Source organism: Colobus angolensis, unplaced genomic scaffold (genome assembly GCF_000951035.1).
Source record: "Colobus angolensis palliatus isolate OR3802 unplaced genomic scaffold, Cang.pa_1.0 Scaffold524, whole genome shotgun sequence".
Classification (NCBI taxonomy): Eukaryota; Metazoa; Chordata; class Mammalia; order Primates; family Cercopithecidae; genus Colobus; species Colobus angolensis.
The window spans coordinates 757174-776288 of record NW_012118755.1 but is presented as its reverse complement, the minus strand read 5'-3'; the positions used below and the strand labels follow the sequence as shown (position 1 = coordinate 776288).

The 19115-nt window shown below is 37.9% G+C and overlaps 2 protein-coding genes across 13 annotated transcripts in view; one reads left to right on the top strand and one right to left on the bottom strand.

Annotated features, from left to right (window-relative positions):
* Positions 1 to 19115, bottom strand: part of ZNF248 (zinc finger protein 248) — a 363665-nt gene that overhangs the window by 78351 nt on the left and 266199 nt on the right. The window lies entirely within an intron of this gene.
* The window catches only part of LOC105525241 (zinc finger protein 33B), a 54270-nt gene that overhangs the window by 28318 nt on the left and 6837 nt on the right, over positions 1 to 19115 (top strand). For 3 of the 12 annotated variants that reach the window (XM_011960783.1, XM_011960784.1, XM_011960788.1), the window contains one exon: positions 3586 to 3662. The exons of 7 other annotated variants lie outside the window; for them this stretch is intronic. The gene's annotated coding sequence lies outside the window, so the exon portion shown is untranslated. Of the gene's footprint in view, positions 1 to 3537; positions 3663 to 3970; positions 4052 to 19115 lie in introns of all 12 variants that reach the window. 2 more of the 12 variants (XM_011960786.1, XM_011960787.1) reach the window with 2 other exon arrangements.

Genomic DNA, 19115 nt, shown 5'->3' with positions numbered 1-19115 from the left:
GGGGTAGGGTGAGCGCACACAGAAAGGATGGAGTTTGTTTGGTTTGAGTTTCCTACTGGCATTGAGGGAGAGACCACCTAGGCTTTATTATTGGCTTGCCCAAATGTAGGGTAATAGGGGAGATGGGTGGGATTTGAAATCTATTAGCAGCCAGTTATCACAAATGCAGTTAGGCTGTTGATCATAATACCTCATGATTTTATTTGTGTAACAGTTTTGAATGACAGCATAGAGATGGAGAACAGATTCGTGGTTGCCAGTGTTAGCAAGGAAGAGAGGGTGGGAGATAGCTGTAGTTACCACGTGTGGGATCCTTGTGATGGGACTGTTCTGTATCACCAATGTTGTGATTTTCACAAAAATCTGTACATGTGGCAAAATTTATAGAACTAGATATATGCAACTAATGCATGTGAAACTTGTGAAATCTGAATAAGGTTGATTGAATGAATTAATGTCAGTTCTTGGCTGATATTGAACTGTAGTTCTGCAAATTATTACCATGGAGAAAACTGTGTGATGTGTGAGGGATATACAGAATCTTCTCATTATTTCTTCGAGCTGCGTGTCAGTTTAAGAATTGTGTCCAGGCTGGGTGCGGTGGCACATGCCTGTAATCTCAGCACTTTGGGAGGCCAAGGTGGGTGGATCACTTGAACTTAGGAGTTTGAGACCAACCTGGGCAACATGATGAAACCCCATTTCTACAAGAAGTAAAGACATTAGCCAGGTGTGGTGGTGTGTGCCTGTGGTCCCAGCTACTTGGGAGGCTCAGGTGGGAGGGTCGCTTGAGTCCAGGAGGTTAAGGCTGCAGTAAGCTGTGATGGCACCATTTCACACCAGCCTGGGTGACACAGTGAGACCTTGCCTCAAAAATAAAAAAGAATTGTCTTCAAATAAAAAGTTTTGTAAATTGCCTACCAACTATAAATAATTCAGCTTCTTAATCTTTAATAAAGGTAACAGGCCGGGTGTGGTGGCTCACACCCGTAATCCCAGCACTTTGGGAGGCTGATGTGGGCAGATCACGAGGTAAGGAGATGGAGACTGTCCTGGCCAACATGGTGAAACCCCGTCTCTGCTAAAATACAAAAAATTTAGCCGGGCGTGATGGTACGCGCCTGTAGTTTCAGCTACTCAGGAGACTGAGGCAGGAGAATTGCGAGATGGCACCACTGTGCTCCAGCCTGGTGACAGAGCAAGATTCCATCTCAAAAAGTAAAATAAAATAAAATAAAGGTAATGGCCAAAAGCATTTTGTACACTATTTGTTGAAAAATCACAGCACACTTTCTATATGAGAGATGCTGGATCTCTTCTATCAGCAGTTTTACTGAATCTCATAGAGGATCTACTGTCCGTTACACAGACAAGAAAAAAATAATAAAACATAAAGGTTGGGAAGTCAAATTGTCATTTTGTGTGCAGACGATTTGATCATCTGTACAAGCAAAAGTAAATGTTACACAGAAGTGATTTAAATTACTAAAATCAGTTAGTTTAGTGAAGTGGTTGGCTGTAAGAACAATGCATAATATCAGTTGTATGTTATTTATACACCATGAAACAAGTATATAAGAAACAATTTTCTTGAGAATTATATGAGATATAATCACATACTGTACTCCACCAGTTTTACGTGTATAAGTCAATCATTGTTAGTGTATTTGCAGGATTATGCAAACTTCTTGACAATTTTTTTTAACTTTTTTTGAGATGGAGTCTTGCTTTGTTGCCCAGGCTGGAATGCAGTGGCGTGGTCTCAGCTCACTGCAACCTCTGCCTCCCAGGTTTAAGCCAATTCTCCTGCCTCAGCCTCCTGAGTAGCTGGGATTACACAGCCTCCTGAGTAGCTGGGATTACAGGCGCATGCCACCACACCCGGCTGATTTTATGTTTTCACCATGTTGGCCAGGCTGGTCTCAAACTCCTGACCTCAGGTTATCCATGCACCTCAGCCTCCCAAAGTGCTGAGATTACAGATGTGAGCCACCAAACCTGGGTGACAACTGTTTTTTTGAGACAGAATCTTACTCTGTCGCTCAGGCTGGAGTGCAGTGGTGCGATCTCAGCTCACAGCAACTTCCACCTCCCGAGTTCAAGCGATTCTCCTGCCTCAGCCTCCCCAGTAGCTGGGATTGCAGGCATGCACCACTATGCCTAGCTAATTGTTTGTATTTTTAGTAGAGACGGTGTTCACCATGTTGGCCAGGCTGGTGTGGAACTCCTGACCTCAAGTGATCTGCCTGCATAGGCCTCACAAAGTGCTGGAATTATAGGCATGAGGCACCACGCCCAGCCGACAGTGTTTCAGAACATTGTCATCATCCCTGAAACAAAGCCAATATCCGTTAGCAATTACTTTCTCTTTCCCCTTTCCTGTAGCCCTTGGCAACCAAAATTGAATTTTCTGTCTTTGTAGATTTGCCTAATCTGGATGTTTCATAAAAATGGAACTGTATGTGACCTTTTCTGCCTGGCTTCTTTTTCTTAGCATAACATATTAAAGGTTCATCCATGTTGTAGCATGTATCAATATTTCATTTGTTTTTTATGGCCATATAACATGATATATAGATATACTACATTTTATGTATCCATTTGTCAGTGGATGGACATTTGGTTTTAGTTCTACTTCTTGACTATTATGAATAATTCTGCTGTAATTGTTCATGTATACGTTTTCACATGGACATGTGTTTTCAGTCATTTCAGATATATACCTAGAAGTAGAGTGCTGGTTATACGGTGTCTCTGTGTTTAGCTTTCTTGTGAACTACCCAATTGTTTCTCATAGCAGCAACAATAGTTTACAATCCTGCCAGCAATGCATGAATTTTCCAGTTTCTCCAGTTTGCCAACACTTTGTATTAATATTATTATTATTATTTATTATACCAATCCAGTAGTTGTAAAGAGTTATCTCATTGTGGTTTTTTGCATTTCCCAATGGCTAATGATGTTGAACATCTTTTCTTTTTTTTTCTTTTTGAGATGGAGTCTTGCTGTGTCGCCCAGGCTGGAGTGCAGTGGTGCAATCTCGGCTCGCTGCATCCTCTGTCTCCTAGGTTCAAGCAGTTCTCTGCCTCAGCCTCCTGAGTAGCTGAGATTACAGGTGCCCACCACCACGCCCAGCTAATTTTTGTATTTTTGGTAGAGATGGGGTTTCACCATGTTGGCCAGGCTGGTTTTGAACTCCTGACCTCATGATCCACCTGCCTTGGCCTCCCAAAGTGCTGGGATTACAGGTGTGAGCCACTGCTCCTGGCCTGATGTTGAACATCTTTTTACATACTCATTGGCTATTTATGTATCTCCTTTGTCTGTTTAAAACGTTTACTTTATTTCATGACTTACAGAAAAATTGGGGAGATAGTAGAGAGAATTGCCATTTACCCAGTTTCTGCTGTTACTTATATATTAGGATGGTACGTTTGCAACAGCTGTTGAAACAACACTGGTACATGATTATTGACTAAAGTCCATATTTTTATTTAGGGTCTGCTGATTTTTACCTAATGTCCTTCTTTGTTCCAGGATCCTTTCCAGGGCACCATATTACATTTAGTTGTTATGTCTCTTTAGGCTCCTCTTGGCTATGGTGGTTTCCCAGACTTTCCTTGTTTTGGATGACCTTGACAGTTTGGAGGAGTCCTGGTGAGGTATATATAAATTCCATTTATTGGAATGTCTTATGTTTCTCTCAAGATAAGACTGGGATTATAAGTTTTGGGGGAGAAGGCCACAGTGGTAAAGTACCTTTTTGGTGACATATCAAGCATGCATACTGTCACCATGTTTTGTGACTTTTGATGTTGGCCTTAAATGTCTCGGCAAACATACAGTTTGTCCACTATAAAGTTACATCTTTTTCCTATTTTCCATATTGTGCACATTGGAACAATGTTACTCTGCACAACTCACACGTAAGAAGTGGAGATTTATGAATTTTGTTGCTGTTGTTTTTTAGAGCACTTTCTTTCTTTCACTACAAGATGGTCCAGGCTCATCTTATATATTCCCTTTCTGAAATCAGCCACCATTTCTTCATGTAATCCTGGTTCCTATTATTTGAGAATGGTGTTAGAAACGAAGATAGGGGCTAATGGTATGCTAGGGTGTGGCCATCTCAGCTGACAGAACAGGGAAATATGCATGTGTATAATCCATGTAATATACTTACTTATAAATAGTTCTACATGTAACCATCTATATCTCTCTTAAGCTAAACATGTGTTTATACTTATACCTTCAACTCTTCATTACTACATGGATCATTCTAACTTTCTTCCCTTGCTTCACTGTAAATTACCATATCCAACAGTAAGAAATCTGGCTCTAACCATCCATCATCCATTTACTTTCTTTTTTCTTTTTTTTTTTTTTGAGGTGGAGTCTCACTCTGTCACCCAGGTTGGAGTGCAGTGGTGTGATCTCAGCTCATGGCAACCTTCGCTTCCTGAGTTCAAGTATTTCTCCTGCTTCCGCTTCCCAAGTGACTGGGGCTACAGGTGCTTGCCACCACGCCCAGCCAATTTTTGTGTTTTTAGTAGAGATGAGATTTTGCCATGTTTGACAGGCTGGTCTAGAACTCCTGATCTTAGGTAATCCACCCACCTCAGCCTCCCAAAGTGCTGGGATTAAAGATGTGAGCCACCACGCCTGGCATTCCATTTATTGTCATTATTCTTTCCCTGTATACGTGTATAGCACTGTCAGAATTGTTAATCATACCCACGTGGAAAATAATTTTATAATTTTATCAACTAAGATACAGTATTTATGTGCAGATTTGCCTTTAGTCTCACAGACTTCTATCTCTTTCCGAAGTAATTAAGGTCAAGACTTCCTTCTGCATTGAAGGGGTTCCTTCATTGATACTATTTTTTTGCATTTGTAATGCAATTAGATAGTTTTGGTACAGGATGCCTTTATTCCTGGCTTCTCCTGAACCCATGACTTAGGTGAAATGGGTAATTCCTTGAAATACACAAACTACCAAGACTTTCATAGAATAAATAAACCATTCAAACAGACCAATATCAGTTAAATAAATTGAATCCATAAAGCTTTCAGAAAAGGAAAGAAAAGAAAGAAAGAAAATAAATTATCAGACTTTTTTGGTTTCATTGGTGATTTCTGTGCAACATTTAAGGAAGAAATATACCAGTTCCCCACAGTGTCTTTCAGAAAAGAGATGCAAAGGGAATCTTCCTAACAGTTTTTTAAAAGGTTGTTTTTCTCTTATCCTAAAAGCATTTGAAGACCTTGCAAAGAAGAAAAACCACACGCTAATATCACTCATGAATATAGATGCAAAAATCCAAATAGAATCCAACATTGTATAAAAATAATTAGATGCCGTGACCACTCAAGGCTGATCACAGTTTGAAAATCAATTAATGTGGCCACATGCGATGGCTTACGCCTGTAATCCCAGCACTTTGGGATGCTGAGGCGGATTGATCACCTAACGTGAGGAGTTGGAGACCAGCCTGGCCAATGTGGTAAAACCCTGTCTCTACTAAAAATAGCAAATAAGCTGGGCGTGGTAGAGTGCGCCTGTATTCCCAGCTCCTCTGAAGGCTGAGGCAGGAGAATTGCTTAGAACCTGGAATGCAGAGGTTGCAGTGAGCTGAGATTGTGCCACTGCATTTAAGCCTGGGCAACAGAGCAAGACTGTCTCAAAAAAAAAAAAAAAAAAAATCAATTTATGTAACCTGCCACATCGACAGGCTACAGAAGAAAACCATATCATGTCAATTGATGGACAAGAAGCATTTAATAAAATCCAACACCCATTCACGATAAAACTGAGCACAACAGGAATAGAGAGGAAATACCTCAACTGGATAAAAAAAAACTACAAAAAAACTATTACTAAGATCATAATGGTGAGACACTGGGTACTTTCGCCCTAAGATAAGGAAACAAGATGTCCTGTCTCCTTACTCTTACTCAACATCTCATTGGAAATTGTAGGTAATGCCATAAGACAACAACATAAGAGGCATACAGATGGACAAGGAAGAAATAAAACTTTCTTTGTTCGTGCAGCCATGATTGCCTAAGGAGGAAATTCTAAAGAACTCCCAAAACTATTAAGTCTTTATAGCAAAGTTGAAGGATAGAAGCTTAATATAGAAAAATTGGTTCCTTTTTTCATTATGTAGTTGTGTTATTTGTCATTTTATTGTTGAGTTGTAAGAGTTTTTTATATACTCTGTGTACCAGTCGCTAATTACATATGTTATTAGCCAATGTTTTTCTCCCATTTGTGGGCTGTCATTTTATTGTTTTTGTACTTGATAGCAAAATAATTTTTCATTCCATGAAGTCTAATTTGTTTTTTCTTTTGTTGCTTGTATTTTTGGTACGTTATCTAAAAGGGCTTTGTCTATCTCCAGGGCATGAAGATCCACTCCTGTATTTTCTTTAAGTAATGGCTTTTAAATGTAGACCTGTGATCCATTTTCAATTAGTTTTTGTATATGGTGTGAGGAAAGGAATAATTTTGATTGTTTTGCATACAGATATTCAGTTGTCTCAGCATCATGTCTTGAAAAGGTGATTTTTCTTTTTTCTTTTTTTTTTTTGAGACAGAATGTCACTCTGTTGCCCAGGCTGGAGTGCAGTGGCGTGATCTTGGCTCACTGCAACCTCCGTCCTCTGGGTTCAAGCAATTCTCCTGCCTCTGCCTCCTGAGTAACTGGGATTACAGGCATGCACCACCACACTTGGCTAATTTTTTTGTATTTTTAGTAGAGATGGGGTTTAGTAGAGATGGGGTTTATATTTTAGTAGAGATGGGGTTTAGTAGAGATGGGATTTAGTAGAGATGGGGTTTATATTTTTAGTAGAGATGGGGTTTAGTAGAGATGGGGTTTCACCATATTGGCCAAGGTGATCTCGAACTCCTGACCTTGTGATCTGCCCTCCTCAGCATCCCAACATGCTAGGATTCCTACGCCCAGCCGAAAAGGTGATTTTTCAACATTAAATTGTCTTGTCTTGGCATCATTGTTGAAAACTAACTGAACATTATATATAGTAGTGTTTATTTATGAATTCTCAATTTTATTTCACATGTTTACCTCTATACCAGTATCATACCATCTTGATTATTGTAATTTTATAGCAAATTTTCAAATTGAGAAGTGTATGTCTTCTAACTTTCTACTTTTTTTTTTTTTTAAGATAGTTGTGATTATATTCAGTTCCCTAAATTTCCACATGAAATTTTAGACCAGCTTGTTAGTTTCTTCAAAAAGGCAGATGGGATTTTGGTAGGGATTGTGTTGAATTTAGATATCAATTTGGCAGTTATTGCCATCTTAACCATATGAACACTATTCAGTGCCTTTCCATTTACTTAGGCTGTCTTTAATTTCTTCCATCATTGTTTTGTGGTTTTCAGACTATAATCTCTGTATTTCTTTGATTACAGTTATAAGTATTTTATTCTTTTTGATGCTATTGTAAATGGAATTTATTTATTTATTTATTATTTGTTTGTTTATTTATTTATTTATTTTTTGAGACAGAGTTTTGCTCTTATTGCCCAGGGTGGAGTTCATTGTCACGATCTTGGCTCACTGCAACCTCTGCTTCTGGGATTCAAGTGATTCTGCTGTCTCAGCCTCCCAAGTAGCTGGGACTATAGGCACATGCCACCATGCCTGGCTAACTTTTTTGTATTTTTGGTAGAGATAGGGTTTCACCATGTTGGCCAGGCTGGTCTCAACCTCCTGACATCAGGTGATCCACCCACCTCGGCGTCCCAAATTGCTGGGATTACAGGCTTGAGCCATTATGCCCCGCCGGAATTCTGTTTGAAATTTCATTTATGATTTGTTTGTTGTTAGTGAACTTGCACCCTGCAACGTTGTTGAACTCTTTTATTAGTTTTAATATTGTTTTAGTAGATTCTTTAAGATTTTCTATATGCACAAGGAGTCAACTGCAAATACAGATAGTTTCACTTTTTTTTTTTAATCTGAATTCCCCTTCCCCTTGCTTTTCTTGACTAGAATCTCCTGTGTGATGTGTAACCAGCAAGAGGACATTCTTGTCTTTTTTTTGTTCTTAGAGTAAAATCATTGTACCTTTCATTATTTAGTGTAATGTTAGTGGTGGACTTTTTGTAGATGCCTTTAATCAGGCTGCGGAAGTTTAACTCTATTCCTGGTTTGCTGATTGTTTTTATAGAGAAGATGGGCATTGGATTGTGTTAAATACTTTTTCTCTATACCGAGATGATCACGTGGTTCTTGTTTCTTTTCTACTTAACGTGGTGTATGAATTGATTTTCAAATGATAAACCAAACTTGCATTACTAGGATAAATCCCACTTGATCACTATATGTAATCCTTTTTATATACTATTATATGAAATTTGCTAGTATTTTGTTGAGGATTTATAGGTCTGTAATCATGACACATGGATCTGTAGTTTTTTTCATGTCTGCTTTTGGTACCAGGGTAGTATTGGGATCATAGAATGAGCTGGCAAGTGTTTCTTCTTATTTTTTTGGAGTTTTTGAGTAATTGATAATTCTTTTTAAATGTTTGATAAAATTCTCCAGTGAACCCATATGGATCTGTATTTTGTTTCTGTTTTTGTAATGGGAAGTTTTCTTGTCTGTTTTTTGTCTTTTTTGAGACAGGGTCTCACTATATTGCCCAGGCTGGAGTACAGTGGTGCAGTGATGGCTCACTGCAGCCTGACTTCCCAGGCTCAGGCAATTTTCCCACCTCAGCCTCCAAAGTAGCTGGGACTACAGGCATATGCCACCACACCCAGCTAATTTTTTGTATTTTTTTTGTAGAGATGGGGTTTCACCATGTTGCCTGGGCTGGTATCAAACTCCTGAGTTCAAGAGATCCACCTGCCTTGGCCTCCCAAAGTGGTGGGATTACAGGCATGAGCCACTGCATCCCACCTGTAATGGGGAGTTTTAAATTTACAGCTTCACTCTTTTTACTTGCATAAGTCATTTCAGATTTTTCTTTTTCTTCTTGAGTTGGTTTTAGTCGTTTTTGTTTTATGGATATTTCCATTTTGTTGAAGTTAATTTGTTGGCATACATTGTTCCTACCATTCTTTGTAATTATTTTTAGTTCTGTAAGAGTACTAGTAATAAATACATCGTTAATCTCTACGTTTAGCAATTTGAATCTTCTTTTTTTTTTCAATGTCAGTCTAGTTAGAGGTTTGTGTATTTTGTTGATCTTTTCCAGGAATCAGCTATTGTTTTTCTGTTCTCTAGTTCATTAATTTTTACTCTATAATCTTTAGGCTTTCCTGTCTTCTGCTTTCTTTGAGTTTGTATTGCTGCTCCTATCCAGTGTTTTAAGGTGGAAATTATTGATTTGAGATCTTTTTTAATATGGTTATTACAGATACAAATCTGTCTCTAAGCATTGCTTTATCTGTGTTCCATAAGCTTGAGTATGTCTTCATTTTTATCTCAAAGCATTTTTAAAATTTCCCTTCTTATTGCTTGACTCTTTTTTTTTTTTTTAACTTTGGAATGTGTTATATAATTTGTGCACATTTGTGCATTCTCAGAATTCCTTTGTCTTACTGATTTGTAATTTCCACTGTGGTCAGAGAATCATTTTAAATTTATTCTGCGGAATGTTTCATGTGTACTATTGAAGAATACCTTATTCCACTGGTTTTGAGTGGAATGTTCTGTCTAAATCTCATGGATCTGTTTGCTTTAGAGTGTCCTCTATATTTTCTGTTTCCATGTTTATATTGTGCCCAGTTGTCCTAACCATTATTGAAAATGGGGTATTACAGTTTTGCAGTTAGTATTGTAGACTTGTGTATTTTTTCTTTTAATTCTGTCAGTTTTTGCTACACATGCTTTGAGGCTATGTTAGTAGTACATATGCTTAGAATTGTTATGTCTTCTTTATTGATTGACCCTTTTATTGTTATATTAATAAAATTCCCCTCTTTATCCGTAGTAAAATTTTTGTATTGAAGTGTATTTTGTGTGATATTAGGATAGCTACTCCAGCCTTATAGGTGCCATGTGCCTGATATATCTTTTTCTGTTTTCAAATTTTCAATCTCTTATAGACAGCACATGTTTGGATTTTCACACTTTCGACAACCTGAGAATTGTTGCTTTTTGATTGGATTTTCAAATCATTCCCTTTTTCCTGTTGTTATTGCTATACAGATGGTTCCTGACTTACAGTGGTTTGACTTATGATTTTTTAACTTTTCAATGAGTTTATTGGGTTGTGTATGTTCAGGATTTATGAAGGTTCAACTTACTATTTTTTCTAACTTTACTAGAATGTATTCCCATTTTAAGTGGAAAAACAGTATTTTCAACTAATTTGACTATTATCAGGATGTAACTTGATTGTAAGTCAAGGAGCATCTGTAGTTGGATTTACTTCTGCCATCTTTGTTTTCGGTATCGTGCTTTTTTGATACTGTATTCCTTTTACTTCTGTTTTCTTTTACATGACATGAGTATATTTTATTTTATTTTATTATTTTTATAGGTTTCGAGAGTACAAGTGCAGTTTTGTTACCCAGACATGTTGCATAGAGGTGAAGTCTGGGCTTTTAGTGTGGCCATCAGCAGAATAGTATACATTGCACCCATCAAGTAATTTCTTATCCTTCACCCTCCTCCCCACCCCTCCAAGTCTCCAGTGTCTCTCATTCCACTCTATATGTTTATGTGTACATAACATGAAATGAATATATTTTAGTATAACGTTTTAATTTTTAAAATTACTGTGTCCCTTTGAAAATTTATTTACGTAGTGGTTGCTCTAGAACTTACCTAATAAATGTTACCTTACCAAAATCTACTTCAGATTTCTACTACCTTAACTCTAGTAAAATACAGAAACACTACTTATATATAGCTCTATTTCATCTTCTCCATTTGTTATTTTTATATATAGTACATATATATTTAAAATCCAACAATATATTGTTATACAGGCTGAGCATCCCAAATCCGAAAATCTCAAATGCTCCAAAATCTGAAACTGAGTGCCAACATGCTCAACGTGCTCAAAGGAAATGCTTGTTGGAGTAATTCAGATTTTAGATTTTCAGATCTGAGAAGCTCAACCAGTAAGTATAATGTAAACATTCCAAAATTTGGAAAAAATCTAAAGTCAGAAACACTTTTGATGCCAAGCATTTCAGATAAGGGATACTCAACCTGTAATTGTTACTTTATGTCATTTGATGTCTTTTTTTTTTTCTTTTTTAACTTTAAGTTCTGTGATACATGTGCAGAACGTGGAGGTTTGTTGCGTAGGTATATGTGTGCCATGGTGGTTGACCCATCCTCTTAAGTTTCCTCCCCTCGCCCCCGACCCCTCAACAGGCCCCAGTGTGTATTGTTCCCTTCCCTGTGTTCATGTGTTGATACCTTTTAAAGAAGCTGAAAGATAGGGAGTATCTATTCATAGAGTTTGTTATACTAAACTTCTTATTCATCATTTCTGCTTTAATTCATTTGTTTGTGTGGATTCTGAGTTACCATCTAGTGTAATTTCCTTACTCCAGCACAGATTTGTTCCTCTGTCTTTTTTTTTTTTTCCCCTGAGATGGAGTCTCGCTTTGTCGCCCAGACTGGAGTGCAGTGGCATGATCTGGGTTCACTGTAACCTGTGTCTACTGGGTTCAAGCGATTCTCCTGTCTCAGCCTCCCGAGTAGCTGGGATTACGAGCATGTACCAACACACCCAGCTAATTTTTGTGTTTTTAGTAGAGACGTGGTTTCGCCATGTTAGCCGGTCTGGTCTCTAACTCCTGACCACAGGTGAGCTGCCTACCTGGGCCTCCTAAAGTGCTGAGATTACAGGCGTGAGCCACCACACCCAGCCACTCTGTTTATTTTTTTGCTTTATTCTTTTTTTTTTTTGCTTTATTATTTGTTTCCTTGTTTATAAATGTATTTATTTATTTTTGAAACAGAGTCTCTCTGAGTCATTGTGAGGCTTGAGTGCAGTGGTAGGATCACAGCTCATTGCAGCCTCAGCCTCCTGGACTCAAACAATACTCCCACCTCAGCCTCCTGAGTAGCTGAGACTATACGTGTGTGCCACTATGCCCGGCTAATTAAACCAATTTTATTTTAGAGATGGGGTCTCAGTATGTTGCCTAAGCTGATCTTGAACTCCTGGGCTTAACTGATCTCCTGCTTCAGCCTCCCAAAGTGTTGGGATTACTGGCGTGAGCCACCGTGCCTGGCCTGCCTTATTGTTAAATATATTGCATTTCTGTATGTTATAGGTCCAACAATACAGTTATAAACATTGACTTATACATATTTGCTTATTAAATTGGGTAGGAAAAGAAAGAAAAATGTGCCTCTTTTACTCTCTCGTATCACTGCCTTTACCCACAATAATTGTGGATTTGAACTAGTGTTTGGAATCACTTGTTTTCACCCTAAAGAACTTCTTTTCTTTCTTTTATGGTTAATCTACTAGCAGTGGATTCTCAAGTTTTTTTGGTTTCTATTTGTTTTTTAATTTGAGGATTTTAAATTTTCACCCTCTGTTTTGCAAATAGTTCTGCTATTTTAGGGGACAGGTTATTAAAAAATTTTTTTTTCAGTACACTGAATATGTCACCCTGCCTCCTTCTAACCTCTACTGTCTCTGATGATAAGCCATATGTTAATCTTAGGACATTCCGTTGCATGTGAGGAATTGTATTTCTCTTGATGCTTTCAAGATTTTCTCTTTGTCAACAGATTTGCAAGTTTTTGGCGTCTTTTTTTTTTTTTTTTTTTAAATAATGGAAAGCTTCACGAACTTGTGTGTCATTCTTGTGTAGCTGCTATGCTAATCTTCTTGGTATTGTTCCAGTTTTAGTATATGTGTTGCAAAGTGAGCATAGCCATTCATTTGTTTGAATATTTTTTCTGCTACTTGATTATTTCTCTACTCCTTCTGGTACTTCTGTTATGAATATATTGGTGTAGTTAATGATGTTCCTCATTTTTTTGAGGGTTTCTTCATTTTTCATCACTCTTATTTCTCTCTGTTCTTTAGATTACTTAATCTCTATTGAGCCATCTTCAAGTTTACTGATTATTTTGCCAGCTACAACCTTTTTTTTCTATTTTTTTCTATTTTTTTTTTTTTTGAGATGAAGTTTTGCTCCTTTTGCCCATGCTGCAGTGCAGTGGCACTATCTTGGCTCACTGTAACCTCCGCCTCTCGGGTTCAAGCAATTCTCTTGCCTCAACCTCCAGAGTAGCTGGGATTACAGGCATGTGAGCTACCATGCTCATTTTTTTGTATTTTTAGTAGAGACAGGGTTTCACCATGTTGGTCAGGCTGGTCTCAAACTCCTGACCTCAGGTGATTTGCCTGCCTCGGCCTCCCAAAGTGCTGGGATTACAGGCGTGAGCTACCCTGCCCAGCCCAATCTTTTGGTGAGTCATTCTAGTGAGTTTTCCATTGCATTTATATTTGAATCCAGAATTTTCATTATATTCTTTTCTGTCTTCTTACTGATATTTTTCTGTTTGATGAGGCATCATCATACCTTCCTTTTCTGAGTAATGTTTCTTTGTGAGCATATTTGTTTTCATTTTTATTTTTATTTTTTATTTTGATATGGTCTCGCTCTGTCTCCCAGGCTGGAGTTCAGAGGCATGATCTCAGCTCACTGCAACCTCCGCCTCCCAGGTTCAAGCCATTCTCTTGCCTCAGCCTCCAGAGTAACTGGGATTACAAGTGCCTGCCACCACACCCAGCTAATTTTTGTATTTTTAGTAGAGACAGGGTTTCACCATGTTGGCCAGGTTAGTCTTGAACTCCTGACCTCAGGTGACCTACCTGCCTTGACCTCCCAAAGTACTGGGATTACAGGTGTGAGCCACTGTGCCCGGCCTGAACATATTTATAATAGCTGCTTTGAGGTCAGCTAAGTCTGATATCCAGATCTTCTCAAGGGCAGTTGCTGTTGCCTACCATTTTTTCCTGTATATAGGTGACAATCTCCCATTTGTTTGTATGTCTTGTAATTTTTTTGTTGAAGAATAGACATTTTAGAGAATACTTGGTGCTTTCTCTAGATAGTGGTTCCTCTATTCTCTCTAGGCTTGTTGTTTCTTATTAGGTGACTTGACTGTACTATTTGAGAGAAGCTTTTTCACTCCCATTGGGTTCTCATTGATGTTGCTTGTCAGAGGGCTCCTCCTTAGAAATGCACACTGTCTTTAGGATGGCAGTGGTGTTAACATTGCTGTCTTAGAGTGTCTCTTTCTGTGATGGCTGTGTTAGCCTGTCTGCCTCTGTTGGTGTTACACTTTGCTGATAGCCTCTACTGATTGCTGACATACTGCCCTGTTGTTTTCAACACTGTTCTGGACCATATGTTGCTCTTAGTTTGCTCTTGTTAAATTTGGGTTCTTTCTAGAGGGTTGTCTTTGAGGCTTTGAGTTTGCTTTTTATGTTGCCATTCTGAAAGTCACCTCCTAGAAAACATAAATTTAAAAATCATTACTGTGGAGAATCTGTGTATGCATTTGTATGAGTGTCTCTGGTAGATAGGAACACATCTAATTGCCCTGGATGTCTCTTCTTAGCCATCTCTTTCCCTTCTCTCTCCAGTAAACTTTCAGTTGGTCTGTGGATTAACTTGTTTCTGTCATAGAACTGCCACCCTATTCTTAATTGGTTATCGTTGAATTTCCATCCTTTTTGAGGGTGACCTCAGGCTTGCACTCACCCACACTCTGTTCTGAATAAAGTGAGTTTTCTGGAGGAGAGTTTTGGAGCTCTCTGTCCTGTCCTGACAGCTGGCCCTAGGTGAGTGTCCTACTCCATTATTTGGGATCTGGAGGCTACAGCAGTGTTTTGCTTTTCTCTGGATGGATGACACTGTACTTAATGATCAGGGATCTGGGTTGGGGCAGTAGTCTCTGGTCTTCTTGGTTTATTTTGGAATCTGTTCTCAATGAGCTAGGTGGGCATTGTACTCCACTCTTCTAGACTGCCATGACTGGGCTGGATATTTTAATTGGGGTGGTGGAGGAAGCTGGCTCAAGTCCTTTTGGCAGTTCTTTCTTAGAACTTGAAGCTGTGGGGACTGAGAGGTGCTGTTGGCTTGCAAGAGATAGATGCAAACAGAGAGAGAGGTCTGGAGATCTATAAAGGGGCCTCCATGAATGTTCAGCAAAGTACTAATCAGCTCATGTATATGAGGAAATGAGTGAAATAACTTTTAAAAAGAATCAGAGGTAACAGTACACAGTACTCACGTAGGGCCTGGAAAAGGACTGATCCTGCCAGCCAGAGTGGAAAAACTCATAGTTCAGAGTATTGGGTAGAGTGTTCAGAAAGGTCTTTTCTCCGTAGTGAGGAGTAATGTTCCCCAAACTGAGCACTGCTTCAGATTTGCCTAACAAATCATAAAAGCAAGACCTGAAAGTGTCACATTGTTTCCAGGAGACTTAAGTGCATTCTAGAGCAAAGCACAAAAATACTTATAGGAAGCCAAAAGTACCCAACATCCAACCAAGTAAAACTCTCAGTCTTCCATCCATTGAAATATTACCAGACTTACAGACATATGGGAAAACATGAGCTTTCTCGAAGAGACTAACCAGGAATTGAAATGGACTCAGAATTGCCATAGATAGTAGAATTAACTGACAAGTTCATTGCAAACAGTATTAAAATTGGGTTCTATATGTTCTAAAACTTAATTAGAGACACGGAAGATTTAAAAAAAGAACCCAAATCGAAATTCAGTATAACAGAAAAGATAGAAATCAGATTTCTAGAAATGAAATGAAAACTATAATGCTTGAGATGAAAAATACATGGCCAGCCTTTGGTGTCTCACATCTGTAATCCCTGTACTTTGGGAGGCCAAGGCAGGTGGATCTCCTAAGCTCAGGAGTTTGAGACCAGCCTGGGCAACATGGTGAAACCTCGTCTGTAGCAAAAATGCAACAACAAAAAATTAGCTGGGTGTGTTGGTGCATGCCTGTGGTCCTAGCTACTTGGGAGGCTGAGGTGGGAGGATCACTTGAGCCTGGGAGGTGGATGTTTCAGTGAGCCAAGATTGCGCTTCTGCACTGCAGCCTGGGTGACGGAGTGAGACCCTGTCTCCCCACTCCCGAAAAAAGAATAACACATAAGGCAAGAACTGATGGCAGTTTAAACATTGCAGAAGAAAAAGTTTAGTGAACTTGAACACATAGTAATAGAAGCCATCCAAATGAAACAGAGAAAAAGCATATTTGAAAAATAAGCAAGCCCTTGTGCTGGGTGCAGTGGCTCATGCCTGTAATCCCAAAACTTTGGGAGGCCAAGACGGGTGGATCACGAGGTCTAGAGATCGAGATTATCTTGGCCAACATGGTGAAACCCTGTCTTTACTAAAAATACAAAAATTAGCTGGGCATGGTGGCAGGTGCCTGTAGTCCCAGCTACTCGGGAGGCTGAGGCAGGAGAATCACTTGAACATGGGAGGCGGAGGCTGCAGTGAGCCGAGACTGCACCACTGCACTCCAGCCTGGCGACAGAGTGAGACTCTGTCTCAAAAAAAAAAGCAAGCCCCTGTGAGCTTTAGGAGAATTTCAAGTAGTCTCTAGCACACATGGAATTGGAGTCTCTAAAAGGAAAGTGGGAAAAGAACAGAAAACAATTTTAAGAATGATTAAAAAATTTCGAAATGTCATGGGAACCTACCAATGTAAGAAGCTCATCAAACCCTGAGCACAGGAGGCATGAAGAAAACTACACCAAGCCTCATGAATCATAACCAGAATGCTCTAAATCAGTGTTAAAATGAAATCCTCAAAGCAGTCAGAGACAAAGGACATTTTATGGAGGAACAAAGGTAAGGATGATAGCAAATTTCTCCTTAAATGAGGCAACAGAGAAAATAGTAGAACATTAATTTTAGTTTTAAAAGCAAGAAAACTCAATGTAGAGTTGTATACTTGGTAAAAGTAGCTATAAGAAACAGTGAAGAAATAAGGACGTTCTAGATAAACAAAGCTGAAAGATTTCCTCTCCAGCAGACCCGCACCACAAGAGGTGTTCTGATGTCTGATGGAAATCTGGATCTACCCAGGGGGATGAAGAACAGGAAATGTTGACTACTTGGATATGCGTACAAGATATTTTCTTTATGTAAATCTCTAAAAGATATTGACTTTATACAAAAATAACATCAAATGTATTGTGGGGTTTATAACATATTTAAAATATATGACAATCACAGCCTAAAAAGGCTATAAAAAGGAAGTATATATTATTGGAAGATTCATATATGTACTATTACTGAAAAGTACACTGACTAAAGGTTTTATAAACATTGATGATCCCAGAAAATATAAATGGTCTAAGACACCCCATTTAAAGGCAGAGATTTCTGGATAAGATAAATAAAAATAAGATCCAATCATGCTGCCTATAAAGGAAACATGTTAGATTCAGAGACAAATAGATAAACAAAAAGAATGGGAAAAGATATAGAATGGTAAAATTATTCACAAGGCTGCAGTGCTGTGACAGCCAGATGAAGTAGCTTTCAGAGCCAAGAATACCAGTGATAAAGATTTTTTTCCTATTGATAGAGATCAGTTTATCAAGAGGATTTAACAATCCTAAACTTAGGTTACTTACAGATTTGCAAAATATTTTAAGCAAAATCTGATAGACGTGGAAGGATAAATAGATCCACAGTTATAATCAGAGGTTTTAGCATCCTTTTAATAATTGATAAAACAGGAAATGGAAAAGGAGCAAAGATATAATAGACTTAACCCTAAATAACTTGACATTTATAAAATATCTTCTGCACCCTCCTCCCCAAATAAAACAGTGGAATATACATTCTTTCCAAGGGCAGATGAATGAATATATTTACAAAGGTAAATCACATTCTTGATTATAAAACAAACCTTAATAAATGTAAAAGGACTGAAGTCATATATTTTCTCCCACCATAAGCGGTTTAAATTTAGTTAAATTAAAAATCAGTAACAGAAGTATCTAAAAAATCCCTAATAGTTGGAAACTGAATATGCTTCTACATAATGGATGCTTCAAAGAAGAGTTAGAAGAGGAAATTAGAAAGTATTTTGAACTTTGGGTTAATGAAAACAGAATTTATGGGAAATTTACTTGTAAGAAATTTAGATATAGGAAATATGAAATACATATAATACTCATTGATTTCATTGTTTTCCATTTTGATCCTTACTCCTTTTTTCTACTTACTTTTGAGTTTAATTTACTTTTTTCTAACTTTTTAAGGTGGAAGTACCTGAGGTCATTAATTTGAGATCTTTCTTATGCAACACAAATAAGCATTGTGTGTGCTTGTATTATGTGCGTATATATCCACTATCTGTAAATGCATATATGAAGTTTCCACAATATGTAAATGCATATATGAAGTTTCTCATATATGGGATATAATGTATTATGTGTAATATATATTAAACATATTATGAAGTTTAACTTGTGTTGAATAAGAAGAAAGGTCTAAATCAATGGTCTCATCTACTTGCACTTTGAGAATGTAGAAAAGAAGACAAATCCATATAGTAGTAGAAGAAAAGAAATAACAAAAAACAAAATGGAGAACAATATAATCTGTAAAAACAGAAAAACAATTGAGAAAATCAGTGAAATCAAAAGCTGTTTCATCAAGATCGATAAAATGGATAAACTTCTAGGCAGAACAGGTTATCCATATCAAAAATAAGAATGATATATCACTGAAATTCTATGGATATTATGAGGAAGTGAGGGAATACTATACCTGTAAGTTATCAGTTTGACGATTTTGATGAAATGAACAGTTTCCTCCAAATAAGCAGCTACTACTGCTTACTCCAAAACAAATAGATAACCTTTCCACAAAGAAAACTCCAGGTCCCCAGATGCTTCTGTAGTGAATTCCAGTGAACAATTAATAGTACCAATTCTATACAGACTTCACTAGAAAATTCAAGAAGAGGAAATACTTCCTAAATCATTCTTGGAGTCCAGCATTGCCCTAATAACAAAACCAGACAGAGACATTGCAAGTAAAGAAAGCTGTAGACCTGTGTCCTTCATGAACATAAATTCAAAAACTC